Here is a 16,496-nt window from a genome sequence, read left to right on the forward strand (position 1 = left end):
GGGAATGGGTGGATAGGGAAGTGGGGGGGGCGCTATGGGGGACTTTTGGGATAGCATTGGAAACGTAATTGAGGAAAATATGTAATAAAAATATTTAAAAAAAAAAAAAAGAAATTAAACTCTAAAAACTCTAAATAGTAAACTCTGGAGTCCCCAGGAAGGGCCACACTGAGGGAGCAATGAGCTAGGACAGGAGATGGAAGGGAGGCAGAAGGGATAGATGAGGGCTTAACTTGTTTTAAGTTGTCGGTATACAGGTACCATAGGCAACATTGTGATTTAGTAATTTCTTGTGATAACTCTGGGGAGACAAGGAAACGAAGCTTCAAAAGGTCCTTCAAAAGTTCTTGTTATACTGGGAAGAGATTAACAAAGGCAAAGCAAGCTTCAGGGGGGCGGTGAGAGGATCCTCAGCACATTTCTGTTGCCACTTGTGAGGCTGTGTGTCATCCAAGCCACCAGAGGAGGTAAGGCAACCCCAGAGGAGGAACTTCTGGACTGTCAGATATCCTCCTGGTGACTTTTGCCTGTCATTTTAAGGAAGAGCACAAGGGTTAAAAGATGGCTCTTAGTGATGCTTGGGGACCTGAGTTTCTTCCTTAGAAACCTCAAAGAAATATCAGGCATGGTGACATACACTTGTCATCTCAGTACTGAGAAGTCAGAAACAAGCAAATCCTAAGACTCACTGACCAGCCAGCCTACATCACTCAGTAAGCTCCAGAGCAGTAAGAGATCTTGTCTTGGGGGACAAACTGTGGATAACACCTAAGGAATGACATCCAAGGTTATTCTCTAGTCTTCATGAACACACACACACACACACACACACACACACACACACTTGCACCCAATGTACACCTCCATACAAGCATACACATAGAGAAAGAACAGAAGAAAGTCACCCCATCGAGTTCCTGTCCTCCTTAAAAGACGTGGAGGAGACTACATGAAGATGGTCTGGATCTAGGAGCCACTGGGAACAAAAGGTGATGTGGGTGACATTTCCCTTCAAATTGTTTATATGCCAAGCTCAGCCTGCCACAACTTGGGTAGGTGGCATCCAGCCTATGGGTCTCCTTCTAGACTAGACTGCTCTACACTAAGATTCCATGCTCTGCCTCCCTGAACAGAACAGGAGCATCATTGGGCCAACAGGAGGAAGTAGGAAAAGTGAGGCATGGGGCCATGCAGAAATCATGAATTCACAAGGGCCGGAATGGTCACCACCTTATCAGATCCAGTCCCACATCTCAAGATTCTGAGACATGTAGAACCTCAGCAGCAGCATCCCAGACCCACAGCTTGGGAACCATGGGCCTCCACAGCGTATCTTCAACTGCTGTCCACTCACCCTTAAACACCATCAGGAATGAGAGAACACCCCTCCTCTGTAGTTCAGCTGACCTCCAAACCGTTCTAGTGTCCACAAACTTCCTTTATTGTGTCCTCCCTATTAGCACCCAATAATTTTACTGGCCCCTGAGACACCTACATTAAGTGACAATAGAATAGTTTCAACTCAGCTGCCACTGACACTTTGAAGCATCTGAGAGTGGCACTCATGTCCCATGCCCTCTAAACAGCCTCAGTCCTTCAGGGTGAAAGCTCTCCGCTTGTCCGGCCTCTCCTCCTTTAACATCTTCTCTAGCACCTCTGAACCCCTGCCAAAGCCAGAACAGCTTCCTGTTTGTCATTGAAGATGGGTGCTGGGAGGAGCCTCCCTCCGTGCTCTTTACTCTGCTCCTCGCTCTGGCAGAATGTGTGCCTGGAGCAGTTTGGGAGGATTTATTTCGACTCACAGTTTGAAGGGCTATCAGTCCATCATGGCAGTTGAAAGCAGGGCAGTAGGAGCTCCTGATGCTGCTGGGTCCCGTCTTAGGGATCAGGAAGCAGAGGTCAGAACTGGAAGCAGTCCAGGATACAACCCTCAAAGGCCTGTCTCAAGTGGCCTATGTCACCAGCTAGATATGATATCCCAAAGGTCCCACAACTTCCCAAAACAGCACCACCAATGGTAAAGAAGTGCTGAAATGTTAGCCTGTGTTTTCACATCCAAACAATTCCCTCTTTGGCATGCCCTGGAATCTGTGGGCATTCCAAGGACATCTTGGGTCTAGGGATAAAATGTACAAAGGGAGAGAGTGTAAGGCAGAGGCAATCATGGAGGGAAAGACATGTGCTTAGAAAGCAGGAGAAAGGTGTTAAGTGGGGTGGAAAGGTGCCCCCTCCTTCCCATCGTTCTTCTAAATGTGTACCCAAGGCTGTCACTGGGTTTATCTGCAAAGTATGAAAATTAGATCCTGTGGGGCAGTTAGCTGGAGGATACGCAGATCTGATGTGTTTATCATGGAATGTTCTGACTCACAGGGGAGGCCCCTCCCCCACGGTCTCTAACACAATTGAATTGGGTCAGAAAACATTTTTCAGAATTTTCATTTCTGACGTCTTTGCTATCTCTAAATTCCCATCCTTTTGCATGTGCAATAAATATCCACTTTATAATTTATAAGCAAATGGAAATGCAATATTAATCATAAATATTAATGGAAGAGCAGAGATTACGATGTATGCCCAGTCACGGAGCCTGAAAGAGCATTTCTCTGGGTGGTGTGGCAGTGTGGCAGCCGTGCTTACCTCCCACTGACACTGAGTGGCTGCACACAACAGTGTTTCAGTGCTGCTATAAAAAAAAAAATCTCTCTTTGTAGGGCCTCTCAACCCTTGGCAGTGTTACGAAGAAGCTGGTGATGCTGCATTAACAGAGGTAACAGATCCAGCATGAGGGAGAGAACCATTGCCTACCTCTTCCCAGCTCAGATGACACCAAAGGATTGTGTTCTGTGTTGGAAGTTATACTCTGAAATATCATGGCTTTCTTTTCCAAAGTCAGTGACAAACATATCTAGGGCACTTGAAACCCTACCAGCAGAGGAGATTAGCTAGAACTGGGTGTGTTCAGTCTGCCTAAGATGTGAAATATATAGGAAATAGTGCCATTTTATAAAGAATCATCTTAAGAGGGAAAATGGATGTATTCTATGTGGCCCAAGGGTTAGAGTCAATAGGTAGTGTTAAAGATAAGAAGACTCAGACACACCCTGCAGAACGTCCCAAAAGTGCTACCGCCAGAGAGGAACTGAGCTTTCTGGAACCAAAGACAGGCAAGCACACAAGTCAGCTTCTGGTTGAAGGTGCTGCAGAGCAACACATGCGCTGTTGACCTAAAACATGAGCCCTGTGTGGTGGTTTTAGGCGGTAGATGAATGGCTAGTTTATTTCCATAGTTGTACAGTGATCGAGCCCATGTTCTTAATTCAAATGAGGTTGCGTTCACTTAAGTCAACCAGAATCTAAAAGAAAAGAAAGTCATCCAGAGGCTAGAGAAATGGCTCAGCATTTACCCAACATGCACCGCTCTTCCGGAAGACCTAAGTTTACTTCCCAGCACCCACGTCAGGCAGCTGACAACCACCTATAACTCCAACTGCAGAGGATCCAGCACTTTCCACTGGGTTCTGCTGGCACTTGCACTTACATGTATCTACTCAGACAAAGACATACATATACACAAAATTAAAATAAATTAAACCCTTTGTAAAAAAAAAAATCACCAAATAAGTAAGAGATGTGCAGACTTCGCAAAAGTCATGACTGACAGCTGCTGGGGCAGTGTGGGCAGGAAGTCCTCCTACCAGCCCCAAGACCCTAAGATCAGCAGAGAGTCCCTCCAACACACTCTCCAGCCCAAGGTCACTTTCACTTTCCCTTCACCCTCCCACAAAGCCCTGTCCCAAGCCCTCAGCTACTCTGCAAATCACCTTTCACACGTGCAGATCTAAGTAGCAAGAAGTTCACTTCTTCTCTGGAAGTAGTAGCTCTTCCAGAAAGTTCTGCAGGTTGTGCCTAAATCTTCTGGCCTGTAACTCTAAAGAAGTATCAGCCAAAGTCCCAGTGTAACTGGATCTGCCTGACTCTGAAACAACCCACCTTGGTATCTTTGCTTTCCTCCTCCCCATCCAAATGTACCTCTCTTGGGTTCTTGACCATCTGCTTTCCTGCTAGAAGATAAAGCTGATGAGTAGATGCCCTATCCTGGGCTATTCATCCTGCCTCCATCTACAGGAATGTGCCCGTATTGAGTGTTATCTTGTACAGTGTATTTGAACCTCAAAAGGCAAATATCTACCAGAGGTAAGGATATTAAGTTTTAATGCTTAACAGGACTTTTTAGAGAAATTTCTTTTTTGTTCAGGAAGGACTTTGGGTTCCCCCAAATAATTCACAGTTCTATTAGAATCATATGTTTCCTCTTCACAGTTTAGAAAGCACTTTCAATACCCTTTTTTTTTTTTTAAATTCTGATTCTCACAGTAACCCAAGATGAGTCTTGTATTTATTATCTTCATGGGGGGGGGGTGGTGCTAGGAAATAAAGACCCAGAGGGGCTGTTTAACTTTCTCAAGGCCACACAGCTTTCAAAACCACACCCAAATGAATCCCTTCATGCCAAACCCATAGCTCAATCCACTGTACTACACTGCCCTCCAGTGTCTCAAAGAAAGGATTTTTGCCGGCCATAAGTACAGTATGCCAAGATCCATCTCAAGTTTGAGAGATGTCTGAATTTGGATGCTGGAAGTTAGTTTTAGAGTGATTCTCACTCAGTTCCCTGCTGACCCTCAAAGAGCCAAGAGGTCCCCTCAACATCTGACTGTCCCCTAAATGGGACCATACAAGCAAAGAGCTTCTACAGTCTAGCATGTTCAGTATGCGCTCAACCCTCCATGGACAGTCTGTTGCTACACTTCACGTTTCCATCCGTGATCCTGGAGAAATCTGAAACAGCTAGCTGAGCTGAGCATCCACACTATATCCCCACTCCTCACATCGCCATCTAAAACCCAAGTGCACACTGCTGCTTGCTTGGCCTTCAGAACTTTTGTGAAACGAATAATTTCAGCAAAACGTGTCTTTGTCTAAGACAGGGGCTCTCAACTTTCCTAATGCTGCACCCCTTTAATGCAGTTCCTCATGTTGTGGTGACCCCGCCAATCACAAAATTTTAATTGCTTCATAACTGTAATTTTGCTACTGTTGTGAATCATTAATGTAAATATCTAATATTTGACCCCCAAGGGGGTTGTGACTCACAAGTTGAGAACTGCCGGTCTAAGGGGAAACTCGGGGCTTTAAGAGGAAAGGCAATAAAACCAAGATTACTAACTGACCTCTAAAGCACAATGCATCTCAGGCTTTATGTCCTCCGTGTGTTATCCACCGTGTGTCCTCAAGTGTCCGAGCTTGTCCCCATGTGAGACTTTCTGTGCCTTGCTCGGACCACACAGATCACGAGGACAAAGTGCTGAGCCACGCGACTCATTCTGGCTGGGGACAAGTCAGTGTGAGCATGTGCCCTGCCCTGCTTGGGTGTGCAAGACTCCAGTCTGCAAGGTCTGAGGTCAGCATTCTGGGAGAGAAGCAGTGTGTGATGGACAAGGGTCTGAGAGGGGACGTAGTAGAGAGAAACAAACTGAAGATGCACAATTTGGAGGCAGAAAACCAAGGTTTCCCAATGCAAGTCCAAGTTTTTCTGGTTCTGTAACTTTCCTTCTTTTATTTTTTTTAATCATTTGTCCATTTTTTCCATACTCTACTTTGGTCTCTTTCCTATTAATTAATTGACTAAAATAATTAATTTCTTCCATAATATTAACAGTTTCTTCATGATGTTTGTGGGAGCATTTTACCCTCGTGTATTGTCTTTTAGCTGTGATGATTTTCTATGTAAATGTACTCCGTTAATAAAGTCAATCCGGTTTTTAAAATGTACTTCCCATACTGCCTGCGGTCCCTCGCCCACCTGCCTCAAACCTTCCACACCTTATCTAGACCTGTTCCCCTTTCCCACCCATCCCCATGAGACAACCCAACCTCCTTTCCTGCCTCTCTGATCCTCATCCAAGCCATGCCTCCTCCCTCCTCCATATCTTCCTCTTGCCTATGAATCATGGGGCCCACTCAGAGCCTCTTCTCTCTGAAAGACTCAAAATGGTTTATTTACCTAAGACTCTCCCTCCACCCCCAGTCTTCTCTATCCTCATAGGATGGCAAGGTGAAGAAAGTATGAGACTCAACAGAGAACAAGAGAGGGAGCCTACATGTGCATGATTCATGGTTCAGCAAGGATGAGTGAAAGAGGCCAAGGTGGGTGTGGGAGCAGCGAACACACAAAGAAGAGAAGGATTAATTGAGCCAAGCCAAGCTCAACCTTGAAGATGCTACTTTGGTGTGTTCCCGAAATAGGGCTGAGCTTATGGCTGGTTCTTACTTGTTAGTAACCAGTTTACCCATCCTTCTCTTAAGTCCTCCTTAATTAATCTTCTTAAAGAGAGCAACCTGACTCTGCCAGATTTGCTGGCCAAGTGTCAAAAACCTGTTCTGCCACTAAAATTTCGAGATCTTCACACAGAGTTTGCACAGAGAATAAGCAAACAGCTGTCCTCCTCCAACATTAGAAAACACATGCTGGTGAACACTCAGACACTGAGGCACCAAGGAGCTGAGTTTACCCCCTTGTGCATAAGCTCCTGTGTGCATTTAGCATAAAGTGTGTACCGACTCCAGCTATGAGCAAGAACACGTGGTCTCTTCCCTCCTAGGAAGCTGAGGAAGTTAGATGCACATTTAAATATCTGCAACCCTTTGAAATCAGCTATAACATGATGGAAGCCTTGAGAGCATCCTTGAGGAATTACAAAAGACACTGAAGATACCTTCCCAGAGAAATGGATACCTTGGAGGTCAGGAACTGTGGCTTGCTCATCACAGGGGTTGTGTCATAGGAGGTACTCAGAGGCGCATGCTAAACAAGTACCCAGGATTCCAGAGAATGGATAGGAGTCACTAGACAGAATGCAGAAAGGAGGTTCCTAAGAGGAAGCAGGCACCAGAATGAAAAGCCCGGCAGATGACCATATCGGGACAGAGGTGTATTTCTGTCTGGGAGTGGCTTTGTGAACACAGGCTATGAGGCTGGAGAAGGAAAGCTGGATCAGGAAACCATGCTAAAATATTGGAACTTGACCCTGGGAACAAAGAGTAAACTTACCAGTGGGGACCAACCATAGGGATGGCCTTGCAGACATGCTCTCAATTTGAAAACACTACTTCCTATCCTAAATTCCAGCAACCCGAGGCTTCTCTGGTTTTCCATCTGGAAAGCCATGGCAGCTTAAGAGAATAACCCAGGAGGTGAAGTGAATTGGTAAGGATGCCAACACCCAGGCAGGTATCTCCCTGCTCACTTGGCCTTGAGCTTTCTTACCTGAAGTCTATTTTATAACCACTGAGAACTCTGTCCTTCACCATTTTCCTTCAAGTCCATTAAAAATGGTCCAGTTACCTAGCTCCTCTGGATCTTAGGATGTAAGCCATCAAAGGGAGATTGTCACAGGGATAAGCAACAGTCCCAGGGCAGTATAGAGAAGTGAATGACAACCCAGGTTGTAGCCATAAATCGAACAGCACCACGTTCTCCACTTTATCTTTGTTTCTCGATCATTTTTCTCCTTGTTGACATTCAGTATGTGAAAATGCATGTCAATGTTATAGACCTGAATCTACCTGTAGCTCTCTATCGAAGTGCTTAAGATAGTCCAAATGGCAGCTCTAGAGAGTTTTGAGAAATCCTGTTCAAACAGAAGGAATATCACTCAGGAAGGCCTACTCAGGCTGTCATGCTTAAAGGAAGTCCAAGTTAGTTGTGTGGAGAGGAAAGACATGGCCAGACTCTAAATATTTGTTTGATCCATGAAGTCAAGGTACCAGAAACATTGAAGGAAAGTTCATCTCAGAAGCCAACACACCTGCACATTCAAATGATACTACCCACCCCACCCCCACCCTCAGGCAGCAGCTGCTTTGTGACACCCCAAACAAGAACCAATTGTAAATGATAATACTGAATTTGGGAGATGTGTAGTCATTACACACCTATAGATATCCAAGGCACCTTGAGTCTGATGTCTCACCTCCCCTACATCTCTCCTTTCATTTTATAATACATGTCCCTCCTAAAGGCTAGAATGCAAACTAACCAGCTGGTTTCCCAGGTATTTAAATATATTGCAAATTCCATGATAGTTGGCTTAGTTCTAGCATCTGGGACAGCAGGAATCCTGAAGCATTTTGTAAATGAGGGGCTCAGGCCATTTCCTAATTTTTCTTTTAGTGGTGGGAAAGGAAAGCAAGACAGGAAAAACTTCAACTTCTGCTACTGCTCACTGACCCATATGATGGGCCGAGGGAACTGATAGGGCCCCAGTGAAAAGGCTCTGCCAGAGAACGGGGTTGAACTTCCGCTGAAAATTAATCAGTGAAAGAGGATCTATGGAGAACATCAGGCCACACCACATCATTCATTGTTTTCAAATTCATAGTGATAGGGGCTAGGGATGCAGCTCAGGAAAACAGTGTTTGCTTAGCAAGCGAAAGGTCCCAAGCAACACCACCAAAAAAAAAAAAAAAAAAACCATACTGATTTATTGCCTAACTCAATTCAATTCAGCAAATCTTTCTTGAACACTTGTTGAAAATCTAACTTATCCCCGCTGGAAAATTCAAGAGATGAAATGATGTAATTCTGCTTGAAAAGATTCAGGATTTAACAAGAGAAACGAATATATCGACAACAGGCTATAAAACTAGACCAAGTAAAACTGATGTGAAAGTGTTGCTCCAGCAAGAGAAGGGTCTGAGAGTTTGCACCTGTATGCTAATGGAGGAATTTTTGTTCAGCCCACACCATCTACTATTCACCTACTGTATTCTAGGAATGGTACAGAAAGCCAGCAATGACAAGCTCATAAGCCATTCAGACACTGTAGAATCCTAAGCACTTAGGAGATCAATGACTGTTAAAAATGGGATACCTGGGACTGGAGATGGCTCAGCAGTTAAAAGTACTTGTTGCTCTTGCAGAGGCCCTGCCTGTGGTTCCTGGATCTCACAACAGGCACCTCACAGTCACTTGCAACTTCAGCTCCAGGGGATCAGACGCCCTCTTCTATCATATTGTTATGCACCAGCAGATAATCAGTTAACACATGTGGTGTATGTGAATGTACACATACACATAAAATAAAAATAATAAGTATATTAAAATGAAAATGATGCACTCCCCCAAACTAGAAAGGACAAGCTTCTTTTAACCTATGTATTTGGGTGGTCTTTTATTATTGAGGGATAGTATTCATATACTAACTGCTGCTGACCCAGGCAGGTAGTTGCTTCAGGGCTAGAATTGTTTGAGTATTCAAAGACTGATAATAGATATGCACACTGAGTGCTTATTATATACCAGCCACCATGCTAAGTCATTTTCCTACAACAGTCCATTAAATTACTAAAGTTGCCCTATATGGCAGGCTCTATAGTCCCGTTTTGTTGATTAAGAAAGTAAGGAACAGAGATGTTAGCATACTCCAAGTCACCTTACAAGTGAGGGAGTCGAGTCTGAACTCAGGTGCTCTGCCTTAAAATTGTCACTCAAGTGAAGCCTTCTTCTTCCCTTAATCAAATAGTTCCTCTGGTCATCTTGTGTGCTCACTGATCCAAGTGCTGGTACTTGCTCTGCTTCACATTCAGTTTATCATGTACACATAAGGCAGACAGACTTGCTGTCCATTCCAGTCCAATTAAGAGGCCTCTCTTTTTCACTCACCAGAACAGGCCTTGATTCTTATTTACTTATTTATTTATTTATTTATTTATTTATTTATTTATTTATTCATTTATTCATTTATTTACATTCCAAATGTTGCACCCTCCCAGTTCCCCCTTGTAGAGTTCCTCCCCTCAACTCCCCCTCCCCTTTACCTCTGAGAGGGCAGTCCCCACTCCCCCCAAAACTCCCCAACCCAAGTGCATCAAGTCTCTGTAGGATTAAGTTCATCCTCTCTCACTGAGATCAGAAATGGCAGCCCTCTGCTACATATGTGCCAGGGACCTCAGATCAGCCCATGTAAGCTCTTTGGAACTTTTAATCCAAAATTGGTCCCACCAAAAAGAAATGTAGGGACAAAGATGGAGCAGAGACTGAAGAAAGGGCTGACCAGTGACCAACCCAATTTGAGACCCAACACATGGGCAGACACCAATCCTTCACACTATTAATGATGCTATGTTGTGCTTTCATACCAGAGCCTAGGATAGCAGCCTTCTGAGAAGCTCCACCCAACAGCTGACTGAGACAGATGCAGATACCTACAGACAAACATTAGACAGAGGTTGGGGACCCCTATCGAAGAGTTAGGGGAAGGATTGAAGATAATAAAAACTGTGTGATTAGGACCAAGAGAGCTGGACTTTGAGAGCAGATGGACCACAGAGAGCCTGCCTGGTGACACTACCAATCCTGATCAGTGCAATCTGTTTTCTCCACAAATAACAAAATGCCCCCAACCAAATATGTGTTGGGCAGAACTGAGTTATGAGATTTCCATTGTATACACACACACACACACAGAGCTGTTGGCTGGGGACAGGTCATGGAGATTCTCTAATACCTGGTTTATTTGTCCTTCAAATAAAGGAATTAATTCTCTCTTGCTCTCTGAGCTAAACAATCATGTCCACTTAATGTTGAGCCATTAAGGGTAATGATCTTTCCAACACTGACTTTTGACATCCTGAATGGTCAGATGGGTTCTGGATGGATATCTAGATGGATGGAGGGATGGATGGATGGATGGATGGATGGATAAATGAATGGATGGACAGAATACATACTTACAGTACGCCTAATATTGCTCTAGGTGGTCTACAACTATCTCATTAAAAATCAAAAGGGTTCAAATCTAACTCTATTGGACACAAACCAAGTGTTCCAAGGTTATCCCTTGTCCCTTCCTTATCCATAACATGTAGATGATTTAGGCAGAAGTTAGAAGGACATGGGGTTATGTCAGTGGGTTACTTCCACTAGAGTCACCAAAGTCCATATATGAATTTAACTGCTTGCCTTGCTGACTAACATGTAATCGCCTCTGGTCCTCTAAGGTCCCAATCTCCTGGGTCCTGTGCAGTGTGAGGGGACAAAGCGTCAGTGACCTCTCTCCTGTTCTAGCATCCCACCCTCCAGGTGCTGCCTTTGTGGGCTCTAGGCAAAAAAAAAAAAATCACAGCCCATGCCAAGACTCTTATTTACAGTGGGGTTCTAAGGAGCAGCTGAGGGAGGGGTATTTTCATTTCCTCAGCACACCCGTCTCCCCATATTTAGTTGATACGCTCTAAAGAAAAGGCCCCGACACCTGGGGGTAGACTTTTGAAAAATGTGTGGGCCATATGCATACCTAACTTGCAGCAGGGCCAGGGGGAAATTGGTACAACACAGCCTGGCACCAGCCATTTTTTTTTCTAATTCCTTAACATCTTGCCTACAAATTGCATCCTTGAACACTTCAGAGAGTTGAATAAGCCCCAAATGCTTGCAGCTTATTTCATTATTCCTTGTTTGGGCCTTTAAAGGAGAAGGAAGCTGAGGATGTCAGGAACAGTTTAGCAGCATTGGGGCTCATTAGGGTGAAGAGCAGTCAAATAAGCCGATCACTGCATTTCTTTCTTTCTTTTTTTTTTTTACCAGAATCCTATGTTTCTCTAAAAGCAGTCTCGTGACTGCCTTACCAGTGTGCAGCCTAAACACTCCTCTCTTCATCCCGTTAGCCCATTGGTTGGCTGCCTATTTTTAATTTTTTTTAAGGAGAAGCTCTCATGGCAACAAGCAGAGTCCACTAGGCTGTGTAGCTCAATGTGCTCAAGATGTGCTAGGGAAGAGCAAGAAGAGAGCCAAGCTTCCATAGCTCTATTGCTCCTCTGCTCTGTGGCTTTATGCAAGCTGCTGTACTTCTCTGGACTTCAGATCCCTCCTCTGTTTAAATGCAGCATAGGTCATGGTGCCCACCTTCAAGGAGCCAAACTGTTCACAACACTCTGCTACACTGTGTCCTCTTCACCATAATGGACAGACAGCTTTGAAGCCAGAAGCTACTGTAAACCTTTCCTCCATTTGAGATATGTATCCTCTCCCTTCTCTCTCTCTGTCTCTGTGCGTGTGTGTGTGTGTGTGTGTATCACTGTGTCTCTGTGTGTGTGTGTGTGGTTGTGGTATATATGTGTTTGTGTGTGTGTGTGTGTGTGCGCGCACGCGTGCACGCTCAAGTGTGGGTCTGCACACCCACGTGCATGCGTAAACACCAGAGGAGTTACACTGAGTGCCCTTTTCTATTACTCTCTGCCACATTCCCTTGAAACAGGATCTGTCACCAAACCTAGAGTTCACCTTTTTCCATCTGGCTGTCTGCCCTGAGCAGTCTTCCCACCACTGCCTCCCACCTCCAAGTACTGGAGTTACAGACATGTGTGGCTACACCTAGCCTTTCACTGGTGCTGGGGCCCAAACTATGTGTGTCTTCATGTTGTGTAGCATGAGGCCCTCACCCACTTAGTGATCTCCACGGCCCCATACATTTACTCCTAAACTTATGCCAGATAGTTTGTCATAGCAGCAAATATGCTAAATCAGGTCCAAGATTCTACCTCAAAAGTCCAGATCAGATAATTCTCACCTCTGCCATTTTTAGAATCAAGTCAGAGAGAAAAAACTTACTCAAATGCATAGCTCCGGCCAATCCTGTAGACGTACGCAAATGGTGATAACTATGTGTGTCTGTATCAGCTAATAGGATGGAAGATATCAATACAGGGTTACATATACTAGAAACATATTTGGGAAGACAGTATGTGCATTCAGGAAAGCTAAGAGAGACATCAGACCATAATGCAGGTCTGACCTCAAATGAAGGAGAAAGGAAGGCAGGAAAAGATAACTTTCAGACCTAAAAAGTTTGGGGGAAAAAATACTCAAGCTAAAGTAGCCAAGTGGCCCAACAGAATTCCTTGTGACCAGAAACAGCCTATGTTGATATTTTGCCAGGCCCAGCCAGTGTCTGGGAGGAGGCCATGGCATGAACATAGTGGTGGACTTCAGAGTACCTGGGGCTCTGATCCATCATAGCATCTAAGATCCAAGAGGCTCATCCTCATGACTGCCGTGGTAACTATACCGCATCACGGAAACATGCAGAACTCTTCTAAGAAAATACTTGTGGGCTAATTTGTAAACCTAATTGAACATTTTTGTAATATTTTTCCAAACATAAAACTAGTCAAGATAACAAAAGTAAATTCTGCTAATGAAGTACGTGGGCCGGACATGAAAGACAATTCATGTATCATAAGTGTGAAACTCAACTCAAACAGATGTAAAAGATATGGAAGACAGCAGAGTTCTGTAGTAAGTGGGTGTGTCCTTTCTTACCTCAATAAGCCCAAATGGAGTATTCATGTCTCTAGTGCATCTGAATGAACATGTCAGTGGACAATTAATTGTAAAGAGTTGTGACAGACAGACCTTTAAGTCATAGCCCAACCCTTAGTGATCACCTTCTCTTCTAACCCCCTTCCTAAGTGTGAGGGACAAAAGTGAGTTAGTTCTCAGCAGCAGGACATGGCAGGGGTCACATGAAGCCACTCCCAGGACAGTCTGACAATACAGAAGACTGACCCAGCTAAAGTCCTGTCAGCCTTTCACAGGCCTTGGGAACTCCTGTGGCGAGAGACACGTGGAGAGTGAGGCTGGCATGCAGTAACAGCATTCTCCCACCCTACAGCCCCAAGAAAGGAGTTCTGCCCGCAGCTCTATGAGCCCAGAAGCAGATCCACTCCTCAGGAGAGTGTTCCAAGTGCTATCTTGATTGACGCTCTATTAAGTCATGAGCAGAGAACCTGACAGATGACCCACATAAATTGTAAGATAATAAAGGTGTGGTTTCCAAAGCGTGTTTGTCTTCATTTGTTTCACAGAAATTCATAATCAGTACAGTCATGAATATGCTCTGTGCTGAGCACTGCTCTGACCATACTAGCATAGTAAACTAGTTGAGATACAATAGTTATATATAAACTACAATACAATTTATCAAAGTATTGGGAGTTGTGTAGAAACAAATCCCTGACATATACAGCTTCATATTCTAACCTATTTTCCACCCTTGGGCATTGGGGAAGCCATTACAGACATAATATCTGAACCTGGATACCTTAATACAATCATTTCACATCTACAGAACATTCTAGACTTTGAATCTAACCAACATCTTTTCAGGGGTTATATTTTATCTTTTTTTCTCTCTCTCTCTTGTGCTGAAAATCAAACCCAGGACCTTGCACATCATAGGCAGGTACTCTACAAGTGAAGTTGTACTACTACTAATGTCCCTAGCCCTTGGATTTGGCTCAGAGTCTCTCTACATAGTTCAGGCTGGCTTCGAACTCACTGTGTAGCTTAACTTGGTCTCCACCTACAATCCTCCTGTCTCCACTCCCTAGCTCTGGGATTACAGGGCTGTGCCATGGAACTTGACTTCACATTAAGTTCTTTTAATGTATGTTTAGATTCTAACTAAAGGAAACAGTTTCTTCATTGTAAAAGAATGCTATGTTTAGGAATGTTTTTACATTGCATCTCCACTGCTTTGCCAACTTAGCAAAGACACACCTGTTCCTCTCTCCTGCGAGGGTGTGAAATTATTGCTGTGTGCAAGACGCAGAGGAATAAAACAGCTGTTGGCAACGTCACTAAAGAGAGGTTCCTTCCCAACTGCCAGTCTCTATGGCAACTGCCAGCCAAGACCTGCAAACAGTTATGACGACTGCCTTACATATCTCTATAGGAAAGGAATCCCTGTTGACGATCTCTTGGTCACCATGGTTTCTGTTTCTCCCACGATCTTGGATGTTCTCTGGGTGTGTCCACATACATCTGTGCATAGACTGGTGTGTGCACTGAAGCTCAGTGCATGCTTGCTCTTGGAATGAGCCAGAACATGCTGGAGTGGTGATGAGTGTGAACTTCATGATGAAAATGATACCGTCCTCCTTAGCCCAGGGGTCCGGGAGGAAGGAATGGGGGGAGCCTGAGTTTGCTCACAAGATCAACTGAGAAATTCCTTCAGATTCTCTGAAGGGAAAGATGGTGTGGCTGAATTTCCCCCAGAGAAGGGTACATCTGCAGGCACTAAAACTCCTTTTACATTTTGGACTCAACAGAGTTTGTAGCTCTTTCATCCAGAAATACCAGAAGTACCAACATGACAGTCAACAACATGAGAATCGTTCCTAAATGCTACAGGTCTGTTTTCTTGTCTGATGCTGATGAAGCTGCACCTGTATGATGTGGGATCCCCTCAATGTTTCTCACACTGCATCATGACAGAGAAGTGCCCTGCAGCTCTTGTGTCAGTGGGCAGGTGAGGCTGGAGAGCCTACACGTGTTACATGCCCTCGGGTGGTGCTGATGAAGCAGGTCCAGGGTCCAATCTGCTACAGGGCACTGAGGACTACTATAGCAAAGATTCTAGGGAAGAATGCAATGCGTGTACTTGGTAAATACCATCATCGCCTCTGCAGAGAATTTGCATCCCCACAAGCTCATTGGACTGTCACATTCTATTCAGAGAATTGGACAGAGAGTGAGTAGAGACCTCATTTTTAAAGGAAATAGAATCTTGAGAAGATGAAATGTCATGGTCAAATTTCTAAAGTTGATGGGGGAACTTAACTCTTCTAACTCCCAGCTCTCCGTCCTTTCTGACACACCATGCTGTGAACTCTCATGTCCACATTTGGAATGTCACTTAACTGATTCAAGATGAAAAGCATCTCATTTTGTTTTTGAAGGCCAAAAAACTCTGAAATCAAAACCTGGCACAGATACTATAAAAAGAAAAAAATAATAACTCTATAGGACAGTCTCAAAACATTGAAGGAAAAAAAATTCTAAATAAAATATTATCAAATCAAATCCAGGCGTACATTTGAAGAATAATACAGAATGACGAAGTGGAGTGTATCTCAGGAATGTAGAATAGTTTAATATAAGGAAATCTATTAACATAATTCATCACATCAACAGGTCAAAGGAGAAAAACCATATGCACATCTCAAAAGATGCCAAAAGACATTTGATAAAATTCAATAGTCATTCAAGATTCAAAGAAAAAACTCTCTGGAAACTCAAATCCACAACCTACTTCAAATAAGAGAGGGTAACTTCCTGAAAGCAGCTGTCAGTCATCCAATTAATTGAGAAACACTAGAAATACAAAGTTGGCCTGCCAATCCTCATTCCTATTTTTGACCTTGTTTAAGAAGTCTTAATCAATGCAATATAACAGAAAAAATAAATAAGAGGTAGAAATAGTTTACAGGAGGAAATAAGATTATAATCATCTGCAGATGCTGGTTTTACTTCTGAAAAAAAAAATTTATTTTAGATCTACTAAAAAGAGTTGACCAGTTAGGGGGCTGGAGATATGGCTTGGTGGGTACAGCCCTTGACCCAAAAGCCTGAGGTTCTGAGCTCAGTTCCCAAAGCC

Source organism: Mus caroli, chromosome 4, assembly GCF_900094665.2.
Source record: "Mus caroli chromosome 4, CAROLI_EIJ_v1.1, whole genome shotgun sequence".
NCBI lineage: Eukaryota > Metazoa > Chordata > Mammalia > Rodentia > Muridae > Mus > Mus caroli.